The sequence below is a fragment of the Hemiscyllium ocellatum genome, chromosome 22 (assembly GCF_020745735.1).
Source record: "Hemiscyllium ocellatum isolate sHemOce1 chromosome 22, sHemOce1.pat.X.cur, whole genome shotgun sequence".
NCBI lineage: Eukaryota > Metazoa > Chordata > Chondrichthyes > Orectolobiformes > Hemiscylliidae > Hemiscyllium > Hemiscyllium ocellatum.
Window position 1 is genome coordinate 56,963,481 of NC_083422.1, and position 23,480 is coordinate 56,986,960.

Here is a 23,480-nt window from a genome sequence, read left to right on the forward strand (position 1 = left end):
GGTGAAGGGCCTGTTTCCACACTGTAAGTAATCTAATCTAATCCAAAAAAAAGGCAATTGAAATGCAAGATTATTCTGATGGAGTTTACTGTTTCAGCCATTCACCGTAAACATTGTTCACAAGAACGTGGTTGTGCCGAAGTAGTTTTGGAATTTGAGTATATGACCAGGAGTGGTTTAAATTTTGTGTGAGGGAGAACGACAGTAAATGAATATAATTTTTTGTTGTGATATGTATGTATGTATTGTGTTTGGTAATGAAATACATTTAAAAACAGCTTTTCATTTTCTTTAAAGTTAGAGGCATGTAAGAGACCATACATTTTGTTTCTTGGGACTATAAACTGAACAGGAGTTGGACTCTATAAGTGAAAAACTGGAAAGATTTGCAGTTTGTAGTGTGTGTTTGATCTCAGAGGTTGGAGTTATCGTGAGAGACTCAGGTTGGGGTTTGAGAGATGTAAGAGTTCTGGGGGAGATGCAGTTGGGGGAGTGTGAAGTAACGATGGAGTCTGTTGAGTAGTCATTCAGTTGTTAGAAGAATATTTAACAGTCTAACTCTTCCTTCACTTAATTTACATGGAACCATCTCAAGTCACCAGTTTTTATGGCGACTTTGGCAGGCTCCCACGTGTAGAGGGGATGGTGAACAACTTCCTGGGCACTTCCTTTGCAGGTGCCATGATGGGGGTTCTGCAGGGTCCCCATGTGCAGCTCCCATCTACACTGGAATAATAATTATCGGGCCATCAGAAAATCTGTCCCGAGATTCTTAATCACCATAATGATGGGGGGTCTCCCCCACATGACAGGAGTTGTTATGATCTAACGTTGAAAATGTTCTAGTTATGGATGAGTGCTCACACCTTGAACAAATTCATTGCTGTTTTTGATTTAGCAAAGCAGCAGAAAAATTGACCCTTCGATTGTAATTTGTTATTTCCCAGAACCACTATCAGAGAATCATTACTGCATCCCCGACATTTGATATGACACACTTTCTCATGCCCCTTAACATACTTCAACTCATTAAAACTGCTCCATCCTGTGACTGAAAATCTGTACGCACACATTTCTGCAATTATACTGCTTCAAATTGGTTCTAAATTTGCAGCCAGCAATCTAGGCTACGCAAGGGTTTGATTCTAAGTTTTTTTTTAAGAAATGATTTTAAATAATGTATGTCCGCTGAGCTCTGATGTTTTGGTCTGTTCCTTTTGAATTTGTCAGTGTAAGCTGCATTAAATATTGAAATGCTTTCACAGTTCCACACCTACATGTCCTATGTGCATGAATAATGGTTAGGCATATTGAATATTTAATTCTCACCCTGAAAGGAGGAATGTACAGTGCGTTTTATTTGGTCCCTTCTGTTGATTTACAAATATGAGAATAAGATTGCTGGGAGGTTTTGTTGTAAATTAGTATCACACCCTGCTCCCCATCCAGCCAGAACCCCAGGTCCCTTCCCACAAAGTGAGTACCATTTTTCCTCAGGAACTATAGGAATGTAGGAACAGGAGGAGACCATTCAGCCCCTCGAGCCTGTTCCACCATTCAATGATCTGTGGCCTAACTCCATAACCCCTTGGTCCATCTCCCTTAATACCTTTGCTTAACAAAAATTATATGTCCCGAATTTAAAATTAACAACTGCTCCAGCATCCACTGCTGTTTGTGGAAGAGAGTTCCAAATCTCTCCCACCTTTTGTGTGTAAAAGTGTTTCCTGAATGGGCAAAACTCTGGCAGGTAGAGATCTATGTAAGCAGTGTGAGGTCATCCATCTTGGTCTGAGACAGGATAGATTAGGGAACCTTCTGGGAGGTATGAAATTAAAAACATAACACACTGGAGGGATTCTATGCTGCAAATCGTTAGAACTGATTTCTCTCTATGGATGCTGACAAACCTGCTGAGCTTTTCCAGCAATTTCTGTTTTTCTTTTGGATTTATAGCATCTTCAGTTCTTTTTTGGTTTTTATTTGACAAGCATCAGTAATGACCACAGCCCTATTGCAAACCTGCATTTCAATCTTTTATAGAGTCACAGAGTCCTCGAGATATACGGCACGGAAACAGACCCTTCGGTCCAACCCCTAATCCTAACCTAATCTAGTCCCACCTGTCAGCACCTGGCCCATATCCCTCCAAACCCTTCCTATTCATATACCCATCCAGATGCCTTTTAAGTGTTGCAATTGTACCAGCCTCCACTACATCCTCTGGCAGCTCATTCCATACACGTACCACCCTCTGTGTGAAAAAGTTGCCCCTTAGGTCTCTTTTACACCTTTTCCTCTCACCCTAACCTATGCCCTCTAGTTCTGGACTCCCCGATCCCAGGGAACAGACTTTGTCTGTTTATCCTACCCATGCCCCTCATGATTTTATAAACCTCGATAAGGTCACCCCTCAGCCTCCGATGCTCCAGGGAAAACAACCCGTCCTCAGTTCTCACAAAGAAATGTCACTTTTGTTGTGGGAAATCACTCGTTAATGAGTAAGATTATCCATGTCATTGGTGCTGGGTGCCTGTGTAACTGATAAACCCAATTCTACAGCCACATCTCCAACCATACACTGGAGCAAATGCTTCCAGGAGGTGGAAATGACCTTTGGTCGAAATTACTGACATTCATTTCTCTGATTCCTTTTCCATACTTCCTCTTGCTAATGGGTATTCTCAGACAGGGGCTTCCTCCAAGTTAGTTTTTTCTGAACAAGGGTCTACCATGCGCTGACATCTGTGGTGTATTTTTTGAGGGAAGCCTTCAGTGGGTCTTTGAAACACTTCCTTTAGCCTCCTCTCGTTTGAGTGTCTTCCTTGAGCTGGGCGAAGAAGACTTGCTTTGGCAGTTGGAACTCGGCCATCCTCAGCACATGGCCAGCCCAGTGGAACTGTTTTAGATGATCACGGGCTCAATGCTGGTGTTATTATCTGGTTCAAACATGCTGATGTTAGTACGTCTGTCCTCCTGGCAGGTGTGGAGAATCCATCTCAGACAGTGTTTATGATCCTTCTCAATGGTCTTGAGGTGTTGTCTACACATAATCCAAGTCTTGGATCCACAAAGAAGAGACAGCAAGATGGCTGCTTTCCACACAAGGATTTTCGTATCAGCATAGTAAACAAAGACTCTCATTCTCGGGCCCCCAAAGGCTGTGCTCACAAAGATGTGTAAATCTCCAAACCCTGAGCAGCTCTCTGTGTGTGTTCAGGGATGACCAGCAGGAGACTGGAAGAACACAGCAAGCCTGGCAGCTTCAGGAGGTGGAGAGATCAATGTTTTGGGTTAACCCTTCTTCAGGCCTGGGGAAGGATTAGTGTCCTGTTAACTGCCTTCTCCACCTCCTGGTGCTGCCTGGCTTGCAGTGTTCTTCCAACCTCCTGCTTGTCTACCTTGGATTCCAACATCTGCAGGTTTTTTGTCTCAGCTGCCTGAGCACTGACCGTGTGGCTCAGGATAGTGCAAAGAGGGTGGGTTCGATATCTGCTCTAGCTGAGGTTGACTTCGAAGCTGCCTTGTTACTCTGCTCCTGAATGTGAAAGAAATGAAAAACTGACAAAGTAAATGCCTCAGGAATGAAACATCTGACCGTGAGACCAGGAACAGACTCTGCGTAGAGCTCACGTGACATGGCCATTGAAATTCTGGAAGTGGGTATGGTGTGGGTTGCTACAATATATTTCCAACGTCACACGTCAGTCCTCAGTCTTTTCCGTTGCATTTGATTTGGCGTCTGTATTGACCAGAAACAAACCAGGACTCCATGAAAAGCCATAGCCAGATCTTACAAAGGCATGCATTTAACAATGGTTCCAATATATTTTTAAAAATAAAGCTACTATTTGTTCACTGCACTCAGAGCCATCGAGCACCTAGTGGAAAAACACACAAATGCAGGGAGAACACCACACAGACATCCACCTGAGGCTGGAATTGAACTTGCATCTCTCGCACTGTGAGGGAGCAGTGCTAACCACTGAGTCACTGTGAAACCTGGGCTGTTTTTATTATCCTGAAGCTGTTTCTCGGTTGGCTGAGGGGGGTGATTAAGCCCCAGTGCACCCACCAATTGTAGGGAATCTCTCTGGAGTTGGGTCGGGTGTCTATTGCAAGACCCAGCTGTGTCACCTGCCCCATGAGCACCATTGCAATCCTCTCAGTGTTCAACCTTCCATTCGTCATTTAACCTGTAAAGCTGGAAAAGAAGTGTAAAGCATTGTTGCCATTTTTTCGTAAAAGATTCCATCAAAGGCCTATTCATTGCAAAGAGAAAGCCCAGTTCAGGGCATAAGACCGTGACGGTTGTACAGAATATTAACACCTGCCTGTTTACCTCCTCCCTCCATCACTACCCTACTGGGTGAAGCAGTGATTACCTGTCCTTCACACAATCTAGATTACTGCATTCACTGCTCACAACGTGGTCTCCTCTACACTGGGGTGACATTTTGCTGAAAACTTACACTTTGTCTGTAAAAATGATCCTGAGGTTCTTTTTTCCTGTCACTTCAACACCCCACCCTGTTCCCTGGCCAGCGTCTCTGTCTCAGGCTTGCTGCAGTGCTCCAGTGAAGCTCAGTTCAAACTGGAAGAAAAGCATCTCACCTTCTGCTTGGGGGTCCTGCAGCCTCCAGGACTCAGCATCAAGTTCGGTATCTTTAGGGCCTGAGCACCTCCTTCCCTGTCCTTTACCCACCCTCACTCCCCAGCTCCTGCCCTATCATGGCTTACGTTCAGCACAGCCCATCCATTTTCACCACTCATAGTCCCCACGATCACCTCTCTAACTGCTCCTCTTCCCTGACTTATTATCAACAATCCCTTTGTCGGCCAAACTCGCTCACTTGCACTCCCTCTCTTTCTCTCACTTTTTCTCTCTCCCTCTCACACACACACACACACACACACCCCTGTCACCAGCATAACTACCATGGTGTGCCCAGAGCCTGGAATTTTCGTGACGGTAGGCCCGGAACCTGTGCTCTTGGTGACAGTAGGCCAGGTGCCTGGATTTTTGGTGACAGTAGGCCCAGAGCCTGGATTTTTGGTGACAGTAGGCCAGGAGCCTGGACTCTTGGTGACAGTAGGCCAGGAGCCTGGACTCTTGGTGACAGTAAGCCTGGAGCCTGGACTCTTGGTGACAGTAGGCCTGGAGCCTGGACTCTTGGTGATAGTAGGCCCAGAGCCTGGACTCTTGGCAGTGTTGGCGAGGCAGTGGCTGCAGCAGGAGAGCCGGGGTGTCCTGCGGCAATGGCATTGTGATTGCTGTTTCTGGAGAGGAGCCTCCTTGAGGACTGGAACACCTTGCACAGACCTTGGAGAAACCCTGAAGCCATGCTTAAGACCTCAATTTGAACAGAAAGTGACTTCTTATTTAAGTCATTTCCTTTTATCTTTATTGTAACTGAAAATGGTGCCAGATGCTGGCACCAAAACACTGTATCTTCAAGATGCATGTGACAATAAATCATTCATTCATTCATTTTCCCTACTACCGTCAGTTCTGAGGAAGGGCCACTGGACCAGAAATGTTAACTCTGCTTTCTCTCCACAGTTAAAAATTACATAACACCAGGTTATAGTCAAACAGGGTTGATTGGAAGCACTAGCTTTCGGAGCGCTGCTCCTTCATCAGGTGGTTGTGGAGTATAAGATTGTAAGACACAGAATTTATAGCAAGAAATTACAGTGTCATGCAGTGATATATTGAACAAACCTGCATTGTTAAGTCTTTTAGAATGGATTTCAGGTTTCGGTTCATTAATATTAAATCCCAGAACTTCTTATAAGTCATCTTCCCGAAAGAACTTAAGTTTTTACAGCAAAAGATGACATCTCAGCTCAGACAATGCATTAAAAGTGTGAGGTCAGAATCTGTCTGTATCCCAATCTTGAGTCAGACTGGTTCTACTTCCAAAGTGGAATTTGTAAAATATTATATGATTGACTGCCTACAGTTTATGCATTTTTTGAGCAAAATACAATATATCTGCAAATATCATTCTGCAAATACAAATTCATCCTATAGACTTATATGTGTGTGTGTTTGCATGAGAGAGAGAGTGTGTGTGAGAGTGTGTACATGTGAATGTGTGGGTGTGATGGAGTATACGCCTGTGAGAGGGTGTGTGTGCGTGGGTGAGTATTGGGGGGTTGTATGTGTGTGTGTGTGTGTGTGTGTGTGAGAGAGAGACCATGTGTATGAGAGATAGAGAGAGTGTGTGTGTGTGTGTGTATAGTGCAGTGGGGTCACCTGTAGTGTGACATGAACCCAAGGTCCCAGTTGAGGCCATCCCCATGGGTACTGAACTTGGCTATCAGCCTCTGCTCAGCCACTCTGTGCTGTTGCCTGTCCTGAAGTCTGCCTTGGAGGATGGTCACCTGAAGATCCGAGGCCGAATGTCCCGGACCACTGAAGTGTTCTCCAACTGGGAGGGAACACCCCTGCCTGGTGATTGTTGTGCGGTGTCCATTCATCTGTTGTCGTAATGTCTGCTCGAACTCACCAATGTGCCATGCCTCAGGGCATCCTTGCCTGCAGCGTATGAGATCGACAATGTTGGCCAAGTCACATGAGTACCTGCCGCAGTGGGTGGTGTGCCCATGGGTAATGGTGGTATCCGTGTCCACACTCTGACATGCCTTGCAGTGGTTGCCGTGACAGGGTTGTATGGTGTTGTGGTCGATGTTGTCCTGAAAGCCGGGCAGTTTGCTGAGAACAATAGTCTGTTTGAGGTTTGGTGGTTGTTTAAAGGCGAGCAGTGGAGGTGTTGGGAAGGTCTTGGCGAGGTGCTCATCCTCATTGACAATGTGTTGTAGGCTGCGAAGAACATGGTGTAGTTTCGCCGCTCCTGAGAAGTACTGGACAACGAAGGGGACCCTATCGATTACTACCCATGTCTGTCTCCTGAGGAGATCATTACAGTTTCTCACTGTGGCACATTGGAACTGGCAGTCGATGAGTTGAGCATCGTACCCCATTTTTATGAGGTACCTTCAGGTGTCTGTCATGTTCCTCCTCATCTGAACCAATCCTGTGTATACAGAGGGCCTGTCCATAGGGGATGGCTGTTTTAATATGTTTCAGGTGGAAGCTGGAGAAATGTAGTATTGTGAGGTTATCCATGGGTTTGCGGTAGAATCTCCTATTCTTGATGGAGATACATGGGCCCTTCTCTACACAGATGCTGCCGGATCCCCTGTGTTTTTCCAATACTTTTGTGCGTGTGATTATATCAACTGTGGTTTCTTTTGGTTAGACTGAGAAATAGTAAACAATGAAAAATAAATAAATATTTTTTTCATGGTTGAATGCCCAAGGAAGGTTGATGCTGAGGCAAAGTTTCCTACATATTGTGAAAATGTGTTGGAGAATATGACAGTATTGGTAAGAATAGTCATCGCCTGTGGAGACTTACCTGGCACATACCAGGATGTACGTCTTGAGGATCTATGAGGCTCTGGTCAGACCACATCTGGAGTATTGAGCACAGTATCACAGGAAGGATGTACTGGCCCTGGAGCGTGTTCAGAGGAGTTTCATGAGAATGGCCCCAGGAATGATTTGCTTAACATCCGAGGAAGGTTTGAGGACTCTGGGTCTATACTCGATGGAGTTTAGATCTGGGATGGGGTTGGGGATCTAATTGAGGCTTACAGAATGCTGACCGGCCTGGGCAGAGTGGATGTTGGGAAGATGTTTCCATTGGTAGGAGAGACTAGGACCCAAGGGCACTGCCTTAGAGTAAAGGGAAGACCTTTTAGATGGAGATAAGGAGGAACTTCTTCAGCCAGAGAGTGGGGAATCTGTGGAGACCAGGTATTTGAGTCTATTTAAGACGGAGATAGATAGGTTCTTGAATGCCAAGGGGATCAAGGGTTACAGGGAGAATGAGGTTGAGAAATTTATCAGCCATGATTGAATGGCGAAGCAGACTCGATGGGCTGAATGGCCTAATTTCTGCTCCTATGTCTTATGATTGTTGAAGATCATCTCAGCTCCAGGACATCTCTGCAGGAGTTCCTCAGGATGGTGTCCTAGGCCCAACCACCTTCAGCTGCTTCACCTTCTCTCCACCACCAGGTCAGAGTGGGGATGTTCACGGATGACTGCACAATGTTTAGCACCGGTCATGCCTCCTCAGATACTGAGGGAGTCCATGTTAAAATGCAACATGATCTGGACAATATCCTGGCTTGGGGTGATAAGTGGCAAGTAACATCTGTGCCACTAAGTGCCAGGAGTGACCATCTTCAAAAAGATTGTTTAATTGTTGCACATTCTCAATCAATATAATTGGCATGGTGAAACTCCCATAATCAACATAGTGGTTAAGATCGGCCAGAAACTCAACTGTATTAACCCTTTAAATACTGTGCTTACAAGTCAAAGGCTAAGAATTCTGCAGCGAGTATCTCATCTACCAAAACCTGACTAGATTAGATTAGACTTACAGTGTGGAAACAGGCCCTTCGGCCCAACAAGTCCACACCGACCCGCCGAAGCGCAACCCACCCATACCCCTACATTTACCCCTTACCTAACACTACGGGCAATTTAGCATGGCCAATTCACCTGACCCGCACATCTTTGGACTGTGGGAGGAAACCGGAGCACCCGGAGGAAACCCACGCAGACACGGGGAGAACGTGCAAACTCCACACAGTCTGTTGCCTGAGTCGGGAATTGAACCCGGATCTCAGGCGCTGTGAGGTGGCAGTGCTAACCACTGTGCCACCGTGCCGCCCACAAGTCAGGAGTGTGATGGAATACTCCCCACTTGCCTGGATGGGGGCAGCTCCAACAACACTCAAGAAGCTTGACACCGTCCAGGACAAAGCAGCCGCTTGATTGGCAACACATCCACAAACATCCCCTCCCTCCCCCACCGACGCTCAGTAGCAGCAGTTTGTGTGAGCTACAAGATGCACTGCAGAAATTCACCAAAGATCCTCTGACAACACCTTCCAAACTCACAACCATGTCCAAGGACCAGGGCAGCGGATACATGGGAACATCACCTCCTGCAAGTTCCCCTCCGAGCCCCTCACCTTCCTGACTTGGAAATATGTTGCAGTTACTTCAGTGTCGCTGGGTCAGGATCCTGGAATTCCCTCCCTAAGGACATTGTGGGTCTACCCACAGCATATGGACTGCAGCAGTTCAAGAAGGCAACTCACCCCCACCTTCTCAAGGGGCAACTAGGGACAGACAATAAATGCTGGGTCTCACCAGCAGTGTCCACATTCCATGAAAAAAAAATAAACTTTTGAGTGAAATGATACAGCAGCCTCCAAATGGATGGTTACTTTTTGTTCTTACATGTGACAATAGAAGCCATTACAAAATCTGAGTTGTAGATTTGTCAAGTGAATCATATTTACTCTTAAGATTGGGATATGACCCTGATCCAGGACTGAACTTTCCACTTTGGAGTGAATTGAGGATGTTTCCCTCGTGTACTGGTTGTGGAGGGTCATCGTGAGAAAAGGACAAGTTCTGCCGGGAACAGAAATATTCCTGCTGCAAATGTGAAGGCTCTCAACTCTAAATTCCAGCAGTAACACAACACCAGGTTATTGTCCAACAGGTTTATTTGGAAACACGAGCTTTCGCAGTGCTGCTCCTTCATCAGGTGGAGAGGAGGGAAGTGCACCGACTAAGGAGCAGCGCTCTGAAAACTTGTGATTTCAAGTAAACCTGTTGGACTATAACCTGGTGATGTGTGACTTCTGACCTTGTCCAACATCAGTCCAACACCTCCACGTCATGGTGTAGGTATGTTATTGGAGTTGGGCATTAGAAAGGATTCTCACCAATCTAAAGCCATTTGTGGTTCAATTCATTCACAAACTGTGATGTGGTGCTCCAAAAGATTCAACACCCACTATTAACTACTTCTGAATTTCCTTTTCTTGTTACCATCAGTTCCAGTGCTGTGATTGGCTACACTCTGGTCTCTGGTTTAATGATGTGGTTCTGCTGGTGCTTTCACATGACCAGACCCTCTGGGTCCAGCTCCCCTATTCTCTCGATCACACCATCCACTCCTCAGTGTTGCCTGTCTCCTGAAACCCTCACTCTAGCTGTTCTCCCTGTTACAAAAACCCAACCCTTTCCCTCTTCACGCTATGGATGTTTTACAATAGCTGTGTCACTGCCAATGCTACCAATCCACTTCCTCTGCTGCCAGTATTATTGTAGCTCTAGATCCACCACGCTTCCCCCAAACTGGAGAGGATTCTTCTGTAAAGTGATGACAGGCTGCAGCATGCTCACATTCTAAGGAGTTGAGTACTTTTATTTTGTTGTATCTTGTGGCCCAGGGTGAGGTACGTCAGTGCATTCACCAAAGCTGTCCAATTAGACCCATTCAGTTCTGCTCCTTACCCAGAGCCCTGCAAATGCTTCCTTTTCAATTATTCATCCGATTTCCTTTTGAAAGTTGCTGTTGAATTTGATCACGATGCCTTTTCAGACAGTGCTTTTGAAATCATCAGAGCTCAGTGCGTGAAGGAAGGTCTTCACTTTCCCTTTGGTTCCTTTTCCAATAAATCTTTGTCGGCTTGTCTCTCTCACCAGGGAAAACAGTTTCCTCTCACTTACTCCATCAAAACCTCCCGTAATTTTCAACTCCTCTGTTAAAATACTTCGAGAATGCAGTCGCTATCTGGTTAGCCCAGCTACACTTTGTCGCTGACAGGAATGTTTTTATAAAGCAGTCCACCCCTTTGGTGGGGTGGTGGTGTAGGATGTAGTGATAATGTCAACAGGCCAGTAATCCAGAACCCCAAGCCAATGTTGGAGGTGATCACTTCACAGAGCATCCTCGCTTTGTCCGCCAGAATGATGCTGAGCTTCCTGTTGCCTGTCACTCCAACACCCCACCCTGTTCCCTGGCCAGTGTCTCTGTCTCAGGCTCGCTGCAGTGCTCCAAGGAAGCTCAGTGCAAGCTGGAATAACAGCACCTCACCTTCCGCTTGGAGATCCTGCAGCCTCCAGGACTCAGCATCAAGTTCAACACTTTTAGGAACAAATCAGAGGTCACTGGAAAAGCTCAGCAGGTCTGGCAGCATCTGTGGAGAGAAATCAAGGAAGGGTCACTGGACTCGAAATGTGAACTCTGTTTTCTCCCCATAGATGCTGCCAGACCTGCTCATCTGTCTCCAGCATTTTCTGTTTGACTTCTGACTTGCAGCACCCACAGTTATTTCAGTGTTTTGTTTCAGTGATCTGGGTTTGAATCCCAGTCTGGTGGACGGTGAATTTTGAATTCAGTAAATGTCTGGAATAGAGAGCTAGCCGAATGGTGACTGTGTCACTGCTAGCAATTGTTGTAGAAACCCATCTGGTTCACTACAATCCTTTGGCGAAAGGAAATCTAATACATGTACCTGGTCTGGCCTACAAGTAAATCCAGACTAAGACGATTAACTCTTAACTGCCCTCTGGGCAATAAAAGCTGGTTTAGTCAGTGACACCTACAACCCCATGAATAAATCAACGAAAAACATGCAATTCATCTTGGCCAAGAATTCAACATGTTTTGGGGAATGATACTCCCGTGTACCGTGCTCCCCAGCACATTCCCATCTCTCATACAGAACTGGCATGACCGGACAGGATGTGATTAGTTACTCACCCTGGTTAATAACACATCTGAGTCCATTCCCATGGGCGGTAATCAAGTACTCGTTAATGACGCCACTGGATTTTCAATCCACTAGATTTCTTGCTGCTACAAAGCCTTGCTTTCTGCTGCGGTCTTTTGTTCTCTTTCTCACTTTTGTTCATGTCTAAGTCCCTACGCACGAAATGGTATAATTGCCATAGTCTCCCCAGACCATGGGGCTACTGTCTTATTAGAGAGAGAGAGAGAGGGAGAGAACTGGTGGGGATTTAACCTGAGGGTCACCATGCCTGGAGAGTTGAGATGGACAGTCCTTCGTGGTAACCTCAGTTGGCTTTGAGAATTGAACCCGTACTGTTGGTATCAGTCTGCCCTGTAAACCAGTCCAATGAGCTAACGGACCCTCTCCCTATTGACACATTGATTATGGAAACTGCTTGTAATTGCATAGCCCCACCAGTGGTGATGCTGCAGCGTTGCATTCCAGTTCCACACCCTGTATTGCAGGGAATGCCATGGACCCAATCACATCCAGTGTTGGAAACCTTTCCAAATTTCTCCAAGGGTTTCCATGGCCCTCAGTTCACGAGTACAGAATTCAGTCACTTTGGGAAATGCAACACCACACACTTCACTACCACACAATCCCCAGGCAAATGGAAAGGTTGCGTGACTATCCAAAATCACCAAAGCAATCAGAAAGACATTGATCAAACCTGGCAGAGCTGTCCGCCAGATAATCTCTGAGTGGAGAAACACAGCTACTGAAGGCATGGAAAGTAATCCAATGTCAGGACTAATATTACATCACACACAAATTGATTCCCAATTGCAAACAAAAAACTACTGAAGTCAGAAATTGTAACAGGTGGGAGTGAAAAAAATCAAGGTGAAATGAGAGAAAACAAAATTTCATTTCAACAAAACTGCTAAACCAATGCTAGGGTTGAGTAATGGAGGGCCAATCTGAGTACAAACATTCAACATTCTCGGCAAAAGCTCAGTGGGAGCTTGGGACCCGTATGAAAACTTGATTGTCCACAGTGGAAGTGAATGACCAGATGTACCATTGCAACGGCAAATACATAGCCACAACTGCAGAGTCTGATCCTCCATTACAGATGGATAATCGGAAAGAGGTGAATGCTGCACCTACACAGAACTCACATTAACCGTCAGAGCCAGAGGTTCACAACAGCTCATATAAAAGACAACAGCTACACAAGCAACAAGTGACACAGCAATCACACTGCCTTGCAAAACACCATCACCCAGATGAGCAACCAACCACAAAGCACACACATACTATTAAGGGACCAGCATTATTGAAGGACAAAGTTTGGGAGAAGATTTGTAGCTCGGGTGCTCGTTGTTGTGGTTCTGTTCACCGAGCTGGGAGTTTTTGTTGCAGACGTTTCGTCCCCTGTCTAGGTGACATCCTCAGTGCTTAGGAGCCTCCTGTGAAGCGCAGGAGGACTGTGTGCAATTCATACACAGAGATTGATGGAATTACAAAGCAGTCAATGCAGGAGAACAATCGTGTATATATGTAGTAACTCGGACAACTAAAAATATCCAGGATAATTCATGCCATTTTAATTCTTTTTTGTATGAAAATGGAAACATTTAAATTAGACTGCATCATAAACAAATGTCTGCCCTGGTTTGCTGTAGACATGTGACCTCTAGCATGAGGCATACATCCTGTAGAGACACATCTTAATTTCTCTTCAGTAAAGTTTTGTGTTGAACACATTGCTACACTCAAAGTATTACTCAACATACACTCACTGCTACCTTGAATAGATGACCATGTGGGCTCAAAACATAGACAATTATAATGTTCATATAGTCTCCAATGCTTCCCTCATCTTCTGGGAACACCTTTCCTCAACCTATATTTTCCTTCAATACCATGGCTAATTAGCACCAGAAATCAATTTGTACTTCAGTACGGTTCTTCTGGGATGAAATTTTCAGAAGTTGAAAATATTCACGGAGTCAGGCAGTATTGGTGAACAGAGAAGCAGAGCGAGTGAGGACCTGTCATTGATTCTGCAGTTTGGTCTGTGTTTGCACCACCATCACCTGCACACACACCCCCCCCCCCCCCCCCCCCCCCAACTATCATAGGGAGCTCAATTCCAGGTTTCCTGCCTCCTTCCAATACCTGGATCCCCAGCGGTTTAAAACGTTGTATATCTGGCATCTGGTTCTGATGAAGGATCTGTGAACGGAAACATTGACAATGCTTCTTCTAGGTGCTGCCTGACCTGCTGAGTGTTTCGTGCTTTGAATTCAGATAAAATTGCGATGCCTGTCTGATATTTGAACATAGCTGAGATCCTGTGATTTCCAATCAATTGTAACCTGCCTTTACCCACAAATTGATACCACATTCCAAGCATCCTTGCGGGCTTTTGTAACCAGCGACTCAACACCTTGAAGCTCAAGGTAACAAGTCTGTTGCAAATAATATTTGTTCCACTCTGCACTTAACTTTTTGGTAAGTCAGCTGTTTCCTTGTGTGAAATGGATTAAATATTTTCCTATACCATCTTTGGACCAACTTCATGTTTACCAAGAACAGCGCATTTCAAAAAGCCAATGGTATAATATTAATCTCCATCCCATCTTTTTGATGGAATACAATGTACTCTGACATTAGAGCGTTTCCTACTCTTTGGCTCATGTTGTGCGCTACTAGGGTACAGTTGTCGCTTGCTGGGGCAGGGAATGGTAGTAATGTTGCTGGAGTGGTAACCATCTTAATGTTCTGCAGGCAATGGGTTTGACTTTGTTCACCCAAGTCCAACACTGACACCTCCACATCACGCCCCTCATGATTTTATAAACCTCTATAAGGTCACCCCTCAGCCTCCGACGCTCCAGGGAAAACAGACCCAGCCTGTTCAGCCTCTCCCTATAGCTCAAACCCCCCAGTCCTAGCAACAGCCTTGTAAACATCTTTCTGCACCTTCTCAAATTTGACATCATCCTCCTTTTGGAAGGACCACCAGAATTGTCTGCAATTTTCTAAAATTTGAGATTAGATTTTTTAGAAAAGATTAGAAAAGTGTGGAAACAGGCCCTTCGGCCCAACAAGTCCACACCAACCCACTGAAGAGTAATCCACCCAGACCCAAACACCTATATTTACCTGTGACTAATGCACCTAGCACTATGGGCAAGTTAGCATGGCCAATTCACCCGACCTGGTGGGAGGAAACCCACACAGCCAATGTGCAAACTCCACATAGACAGTGGCCCAAGGCTGGAATCGAACCCAGGTCCCTGGCACTGTGAGGCAGCAGTGCTGACCACTGAGCCACTGAATACAAAACAGGCAGCAACTTGGGAAGCTATTTTGTCAGAACCTAATCAATACCCAGTTGGAACTATCGGCTGCTCAGTTAAGGGTGCCAGTTATTGTAAAGTGTTTATTGACCTTACAGCGGAGAAGTTATTTTCACTAAAGAATTACAGGAGGTTTCACTCCATGTAGGGCTGTGTAGAGAGCCATTGTGCCAGTAGATGGTGCCCTACAGAAATCTTTATTGCCCCATAAGTGGCACAGATGTACATTTCAGAGTCTTTACTGAAGAGCACGTGGAACCAGTAAACTTAATACAGGAAAGAGGGCATCAGGAGGAGTCAGGAGATAAGAATAATGACACATTCGTGAACTGTCTGATGACTCTCAAGTGGCAAAGTCATTTAAATTTCACATGATGTTGCAAGTAGGTCACAATTACCTGAGAAATGAGGATGGTCAACATTATCACCAAGAAATAGATTTAATGTATTAAACCTGAACATTAATGTGTTACGTCAGGCTGAATTCTCATGCCCTTCTGTTCAGATGTGTCCAAGATGTGCAGGTTCGGGTGAATTGGCCATACTAAATGACCCATGGTGTACAGGGATGTGCAGGTTAGGTGCATTCGTCAGGGGGAAATGTAGAATGATAGGGTAGGGGAATGGGTCTGGGTGGGTTACACTTTGGAGGGTCAAATGGCCTGTTTGCACACTGTAGGGATTCTATAATTCTATGATTTACAGTAATCGGGGTCATGGAGAGAATTTGGAGAATTTCAGGCTAGTTTCCTTTGAGCAGAGGTGGTTCAGGAGAAATTCAAGAGACGGGTGTTCACAACCACCAAACATTCTACCCAATGGAATGGGTACAGGGTACAGGATTCACTTCCAGAACATGGGCAACACTGGGCTGGGCTCACCATTTATTGCCCGTCCCTAGTTGCCCCTTGAGAAGGTGGTGGTGAGCTGTCTTCTTGACCCGCTGCAGTCCGTGTGCTGTGGGTAGACCCACAATGTCCTTAGAGAGGGAATTCCAGGATTCTGACCCAGTGACAGTGAAGGGGCAATGATATATTTCCAAGTCAGGATGCTAAGGGGCTCGGAGGGGAACTTGCGGGGGGGGGGGGGGGGGGGGGGGGGGGGGGGGGTGTTCCCATGTATCTGCTGCCCCTGTCCTTCTAGATGGGAGGGGTCATGGGTTCTGAGGAAGGGTCACCTGGACCGGAAACATTAACTCTGATTTCTCTCCACAGATGCTGCCAGAGTTTTTCCAGCAACTTCTGTTATTGTTTCCGATTTACAGCATGTTTTTTTTTGTTTCGAAATAAAGCAGGTTGCTTTGACCTGGAATGGGCTTATGCCCAAAACGTCGAATCTCCTATTCCTTGGATGCTGCCTGACCTGCTGCGCTTTTCCAGCAACACATTTTCAGCTCTGATCTCCAGCATCTGCAGTCCTCACTTTCTCCTAATAATTAATAACCCAGGGTTAATTTTCTGTGGTCTTAATGTCAAATCCCACCAAGGCAGATGCTGAAATTTGAATTCAGTAAAATGTCTGGGTTTCAAAGAAAGCTCTTCCGGCACATGTCCCTACTCTGAACCAGGAGGCCTGGATCAAGTCTCACTTGGCCCAGTTGATATCCGAACAGGTTAATTAAAATAATAAACACATTCAACCAATGAAAACCCTGGATTCCAGGATACCACTTATATTCCAGGACCTTGTATGATTTTCCAGTGTTCAACTATTCTATAGCTATGAGTCATTTGGTACTGGCTTCATTATAGTGGTATCAGTTATTCAAGCACAAACAGAAATTCTACAGTAAAATTGAATTTGATTAATCTGATCATTTAAAAACTGAAAGAACTGCAGATGCTGTGAATCAGAAACAAATACAAAAGTTGCTGGAGAAGCTCAGCAGGTCTGGCAGCATCTGTGGAGAGAAATCAGAGTTAACGTTTCAGGTCTGGCGACCCTTCCTCAGAACTGATGGTAGCTGGGAAAGTGTGGGTTATAAACCAAAATTTTCATAGTTACATCAGTTCTGCGGAAAGGTCTCTGGACCCAAAACATTAACTCTGATTTCTTATCACAGATGCTGCCAGACCTGCTGAGCTTTTCCAGCAACACCTTTTCAGCTTTGACCCGGAATGCCCTGTTTAAAGTGGAATCCAGAGCAATTTTCAAAAGGGATTTGGGAAAGGAAAAGGGGGGCGGGGGGAGGGTTGGGAAGCAAGTTGGAGAGTGTGGGGGTGGGGGTGGCTTCTAAAGGGCTACCACAGGCACGCGGGCCGAATGATCTCTGCGGAACTGCAGGAGGTTATGCTTTAACAGTTCATGCAATGAGTGTGCAGCCTTCAGTAATCTCACTGAGGCACCACCTTGCGGAGAACAGTGTTACAGTGAGTGTTCTGCTGATACACGCTGACCCCTGTGTACTGTGCAGACTAGAGCAGGTAAGCGATCCTCCTGCATATTCGGAACAAAGCCTCCTGCACCTGGCCTCAGCGCGGAAGGGAGACCTTAAGAAGCCCCTCAAAAAAGCGAAGTTTATTCACCCCTGGGAGCTTGGCTTATTCGGTCACGTTTTGTTGGAGAGAGAGAGAGAGATCGGCTCAGCTCAGACAAGCCACTCCGCCTGTTCAAAAGCATAGCTGTCTCCGGAAGGGAATACACCACTGGAAGCAAGGTATGGGAAAATGTTGGGAGTGTGGGTCTCTCCTTGATATCCAGGAGCACATAACAACGCGGTGTTCGCCACAAATGAACAGATCTTTCCGTAACTCATTACTCCGAGAGATTAGCATTGGACATTGGGAATGCGCACAGCGCCTTTACACATTTCCATGTTTAATGAATGCTATTCGCATTTCCTCTTGATATATTCCTGTATGTGTGTACCATATTGAGCTCTGACCCTGTGTATATATCCGCCGTGGGCTGTTTCTCTGCTGCGTTGGGCATTGGGAATGCTGTTCCCTCTCCTTTATCCCTGCTCTGACTGCACTGGGACTTCCACCTCTGGCCTGGGCATTATCCCCTTGCTCCTTTCCGCCGCCCACCTCCCCCCCCCCCATTCCAGAGATGGTGAGGAAGGAAGACTTATGTTTCTTGTACGAGATCTGTTCTTTAATTTTTATATACATTGAGGCTGCGAGAGTGTTTCAGCCACTCCTCAATTCCCAGTGTCAAAGATCAAACTGGATAAGACCCATAAAAGTTCAGTCTATTTGACTGCATTGTTTTTAAAGGGAAAGGAATCCTGTCCTAATGGACAGCAGACTGAAGAGCCCTTTAAATCAATCTCCCCTGTGATTGATACCACCACCAAAGGGAAACATTTCTCCCTGTCCACCCTATCAATGCCCCTCGTCATTTTACACATTTCAGAGGAAAGATGTAAAAAAGACCTAAGGGGCAACTTTTTCACACAGAGGGTGGTACGTGTATGGAATGAGCTGCCAGAGGAAGTGGTGAAGGCTGGTACAATACAACATTTAAAAGGTATCTGGATGGGTATATGATAGGAAGGGTTTGGAGGGATATGGGCCAAGTGCTGGCAAATGGGACTAGATTAATTTAGGATATCTGCTCAGCATGGACTGGTTGGACCGAAGGGTCTGTTTCTGTGCTGTACATCTCTCTGACTCTATCTCCATCATGCCTCCCCTCATTCTCCTTTCCTCACGGAGATCAGCCCCTGTCTATCTATCCATGTTTTTCTCTTTGACATGCTCTCTGCATTTGCTATATCTTGTGTATTTTCTAGAAGCAGTTGTTTTCCTTCACTGTAAAGGTCAACCTTTCAAATCACTCAGCATGAAGTACTGAGTTATACAGCAAAACAAATATATCAACTCTCACCCAGACTATTTAAATTTTTTTTGGAAATGCATAAAAAAAGCTTAAATTGATTGGAATATTTTATTCCTGTGGATTTGCAGATGAGGTTAGAATGTTCTGCCAGTTGGAATCAGTTCTGTTTTTCCCTTGCAATAACTTCTGTGATCTGGATGTGTTTCACCACAGTTTTTCTCCTGTGTTGTGTGATAAATAATCTAATTTAGTGTCCCGGTCCACATGCTGGTATTTTATTTGCTGTTACTTCTGTTGTCCTAAGGCTTTGCTGTTGTGTCAAGGGTTGTAGCTCAATGTCCCTTCAGTGCAATATGTGGGTCCCCCTTAGCCCTCTCTCCCTGCCTGACTTACAACAGAGTTAAATAACTGCAGAATTTAATTACATTGAAACCATCCGGGGGGTGGAACAGAACTCAACGCCCTCCATTTTATCCCTGTAAAAAACGATTAAGCCACTCAGATTGTGGCTTCGCACAATGAGTTGCTGATTTATGGTGCTGAATTCCTACATTTCACACACCTTTATCTTAAAAAAGAACAGAAAATAGAAGACGGTTCATACACGTGTGAAGGAATTAATGTTGCAGCTGAAGTTTGACATACTGTACCGTGCTGCTTTTTTAATGGTGCCTGTGGATTTGTACACTGATGTTGCTGTTTTTGTCAGCAGCAGCTATATTAGAAACTCCCAGGAGAACTGTTGCTCTGAATTTGCCTCTCCTGGTAATTGTATCTTTTTACTGAAATTCCCCAACTCCCTCCCACACTGCCCCCACCCCACCCCCGATGCTGATCATTCTGGGTCAGGACTCTCATCATAAGCACTCGTCGCTGGGCTCGGAAACTCAGCTCAAGAGTTCGTCAAAATTTTTTAAAAAAATCATTTGAGAGACTCAGCAAAAACTGTGAGACTTGTCCACAGAGACAACACTAAAGTGTTTTACTGGGTCAGACAATGGGGGGGGGGGGGGGGGGGTGTAGTTACGACAAGTCTGCTGTATGGTGTTGGAGGAGAAAGTGAGGTCTGCAGATGCTGGAGATCAGAGCTGAAAATGTGTTGCTGGAAAAGCGCAGCAGGTCAGGCAGCATCCAAGGAGCAGGAGTTTCTGAAGAAGGGCTTATGCCTGAAACGTCGAATTTCCTGTTCCTTGGATGCTGCCTGACCTGCTGCGCTTTTCCAGCAACACATTTTCAGCTGCTATATAGTGTTAGCAATGGTGCAGTGAGGCTATTTTACAGATCTGGAGGCTTTGGAACACCGTGTATTAGGGCCCCAAAGTTAGTCTTGCCGACTACAGTCAAGAGCAGGTGATTTACCTCCATCACCAGTCTCATCAGTATTAAATAACAATTATTGTCATACATCCATTGTTAGTGGCATATCTGGTTATTGCACTGTGGCAATAGCTTTGGAGAATGGGATTTGCTTTTTCAGGAGCCAGTACAGACATGACGGGTGGAATGGTCTCATTCTGTGCTGTAAATATCCATGATATTTGGTGAAAAAGTAAATGCTGTTATGGGAAAAGTAAATAGACAGGGTTCGTTGTTTTACCCAATTGTCATTAGCAAGCCTATCATTGTTACCCATCCCTATTAGTGCATCAGGGAGTGACTTTCAGAGGGACGGTTAAGGCTTCCATTGCTGTCGGTCTGCTGTCATGTGTCGGTACATCGAACAGACTTCTTTCCCAATATGACAACCGTGAACTGGAAAGGGGGTTTACGTCAATCAGCTGACCAGTCCATGACTAAAACAGGCTTTCAATGGTAAGTTTTAATTAATTGAATTTAACTTTCACCATCTGTCAGTGTGGGATTTAAATGCCTCTGCCCCAGAACGTTATACTCAGCATCTGTGTCACTAGACTGGTTGACATTAGTAATAAACATCAAACATCAAAATCAGGAGCAGGATCAGACCATTCAGCCCTTTGAGCCTGTTCCTCCATTCAATACTATCCAACTTTGTATCCTGATCCCACTTTTCCATATGTCCTTTGATCCCTTTAGGTGTAAGAACTACCTCACTCCTTCTTGAAATAATTTAGTGTTTTGCCCTCAGCTACTTTCTATTAGAGACAAAAACCTGCAGATGCTGGAATCCAAGGTAGACAGGCAGGAGGCTGGAGGGACACAGCAAGGCAGGCAGCATCGACAGGCAGGAGGCTGGAAGAACACAGCAAGGCAGGCAGCATCGATGGGCAGGAGGCTGGAGGGACACAGCAAGGCAGGCAGCATCGATGGGCAGGAGGCTGGAAGAACACAGCAAGGCAGGCAGCATCGATGGGCAGGAGGCTGGAAGAACACAGCAAGGCAGGCAGCATCGATGGGCAGGAGGCTGGAGGGACACAGCAAGGCAGGCAGCATCGATGGGCAGGAGGCTGGAGGGACACAGCAAGGCAGGCAGCATCGATGGGCAGGAGGCTGGAAGAACACAGCAAGGCAGGCAGCACCAGCAGGTGGAGAAGTCAATGTTTCAGGTGTAACTCTTCTTCAGGGCTGGGGAAGGATTAATACCCAAATGTTGACTCCTCCACCGTCCTGATGAAGGACTTATGCTTGAAATGTCGACTCTCCTGCTCCTCGGATGCTGCCTGACCTGTTGTGCTTTTCCAGCACTGCACTTTTTGACGCTGCTCTCCAGCATCTGCACTCCTCATTTCCTCCCACTTCCGGATGCTGCCTGGCTTGCTGTGTACTTCCAGCCTCCTGCTTGTCCAACTCAGCCACTTCCTGTGGCAGAATTCCCCAGGCTTCCCACTCTCTGGGAGAAAACATTTCTCCTCTTTTCAATCTTAAATGACCTACCTTTAAACTGTGACCCCTGGCTCTGGACTCACTGGTCATTGGGAACATCCTTCATGTGTTTAACCTGTCTGTTAGAATTTTACAGGTTTCCATGAGGTCAAATGCACTCCCCCCCCCCAAGTCCTTCATTCTTAAATCCAGTCTAACCCCCGACACACCACCCATTCCTCCTGCCTGATCAAACTTGCTTCATGTAATTATAATTCTGTCTGTATCATGATCCAGAGGCACTCTACCTGCCTGGACTGATATCATTTTCAGGGACAGCTGAGAGACTGAACAAAATCACAGGCCAATTAGGAAAAATAAAATCCAGAAAATCCTACTCCCAAAGCCGTAATGAGACCCCTTGAGATAAATGAGCAGCGTTTGTGGGTGTGATGTGTGTATTGACTGGTAAGTTAATGTAACCATCCATATCTAATAATGAACCGGCAGTGTTTAGATATTTTTCGCAGCTCAGGATGTACACCTTGCTGTGACAGAGAGTAAGTCGTCTCTTGAAGGCTGTTTCCAGTGATTTTGGATTGAGTTATGCCTGTTGTTGTCCATAGTGACTGTCTTGCACATTAGATACACAATGCTGAGGACAGGAGTGTAACAAATAGATTGAGACATGCTAAAGGACTGTTTTGTTTATTGCCTTAATGACTGGTTAGAACAGTGAGTATCAAATTCAGCAACGCTAACAATTTGCATCTAGATAGAATCTTCAGGGTTGTTCAGTGGTTAGCACCGCTGCTTCACAGCACCAGGGATCTGGGTTCGATTCCTGCCTCGGGCGACTGTCTATGTGGAGTTTGCATGTTTTCCCCGTGTCTGCGTGGGTTTCGTCTGGATGCCTCCCACAGTCCAGAGATGTGCAGGTGAAGTGGATTGGCCATACTAGATTGTCCCATAGTGTCCAGGGATGTGCAGGCTAGGCGGGTTAGACAAAAGTAAATGCAGGGGTTAGATGGTAAGGGCATGGGTCTGGATGGGATGCTCTTCAGGGGGTTGCTGTGGACTCAATGGGCCGAATGGCCTGCTTCCACACTGTAGGGATTGTATGATTCTTAACATAGTAATAATCTTTCCTACATCCGATGTTTATGGATCTGGCACTTGGTATTAACATGTGTATAAAATCAACAAGGTAAAAGGGCTTTTGCCCGAAACGTCGATTTCGCTGCTCGTTGGATGCTGCCTGAACTGCTGTGCTCTTCCAGCACCACTGATCCAGAATTAACATCCGTATTTTAAGTTATAAAGAAGGTTACTGCTGTGGAACAAAAGGGCTGGAAAAACAACCAGTCAGACTGTGTTAGAGAGATAGTGGAAAGGCACATACCTGTTAGACCCAGCAACTCTTGTCTCTTGAACCCGATAAAACATTTAAAGTAGATGTCCCATCTGAGGCACACAGTTTAATTAAAATTATTACATGGACAAACAAAAGCAAAATAATGCAGATGATGGAAATCTGAAATAAAAATGAGAAGTGCTCAGAAAACTCAGCAGGTCTGTCAGTATTGCTGGAGAGAGAAACAGAGTTAGTGTTTCATGTCCAGTACAACTCTCCGTCAGAAGTGGAACAGGTTGGAAATGGGGTTTTTTTCCTGCTATAGACAGAGGATGAGTGAGTGGAACAGAATGTAAAGGTACTCAGAGCCAAAGACAAAGTGGTTGATTGTGTTGCCAAAAGGAAGACAGAGATGGAGAAGGAAGAGTGAATGAAGATGTGAAAATTTTTTCTCTCTCAGACTATGTTAAAAGTAAAGCACCCAGGCTACATAAATGTTCACAACTTAATCATTAAGTTCATTCAGGAGCACAGACAAAATCACATATGCTACAAGTTCAAATCCA

General features: G+C 45.5%; 1 protein-coding gene across 1 annotated transcript in view; it reads left to right on the plus strand.

Moving 5' to 3' along the window:
* Positions 1 to 17,381: 17,381 nt before the first annotated feature.
* sema4gb (sema domain, immunoglobulin domain (Ig), transmembrane domain (TM) and short cytoplasmic domain, (semaphorin) 4Gb) overlaps positions 17,382 to 23,480 on the plus strand; it is a 173,563-nt gene continuing 167,464 nt past the window's right edge. The window contains exon 1 of the mRNA XM_060842255.1: positions 17,382 to 17,652. The gene's annotated coding sequence lies outside the window, so the exon portion shown is untranslated. The remainder of the gene's footprint in view (positions 17,653 to 23,480) is intronic.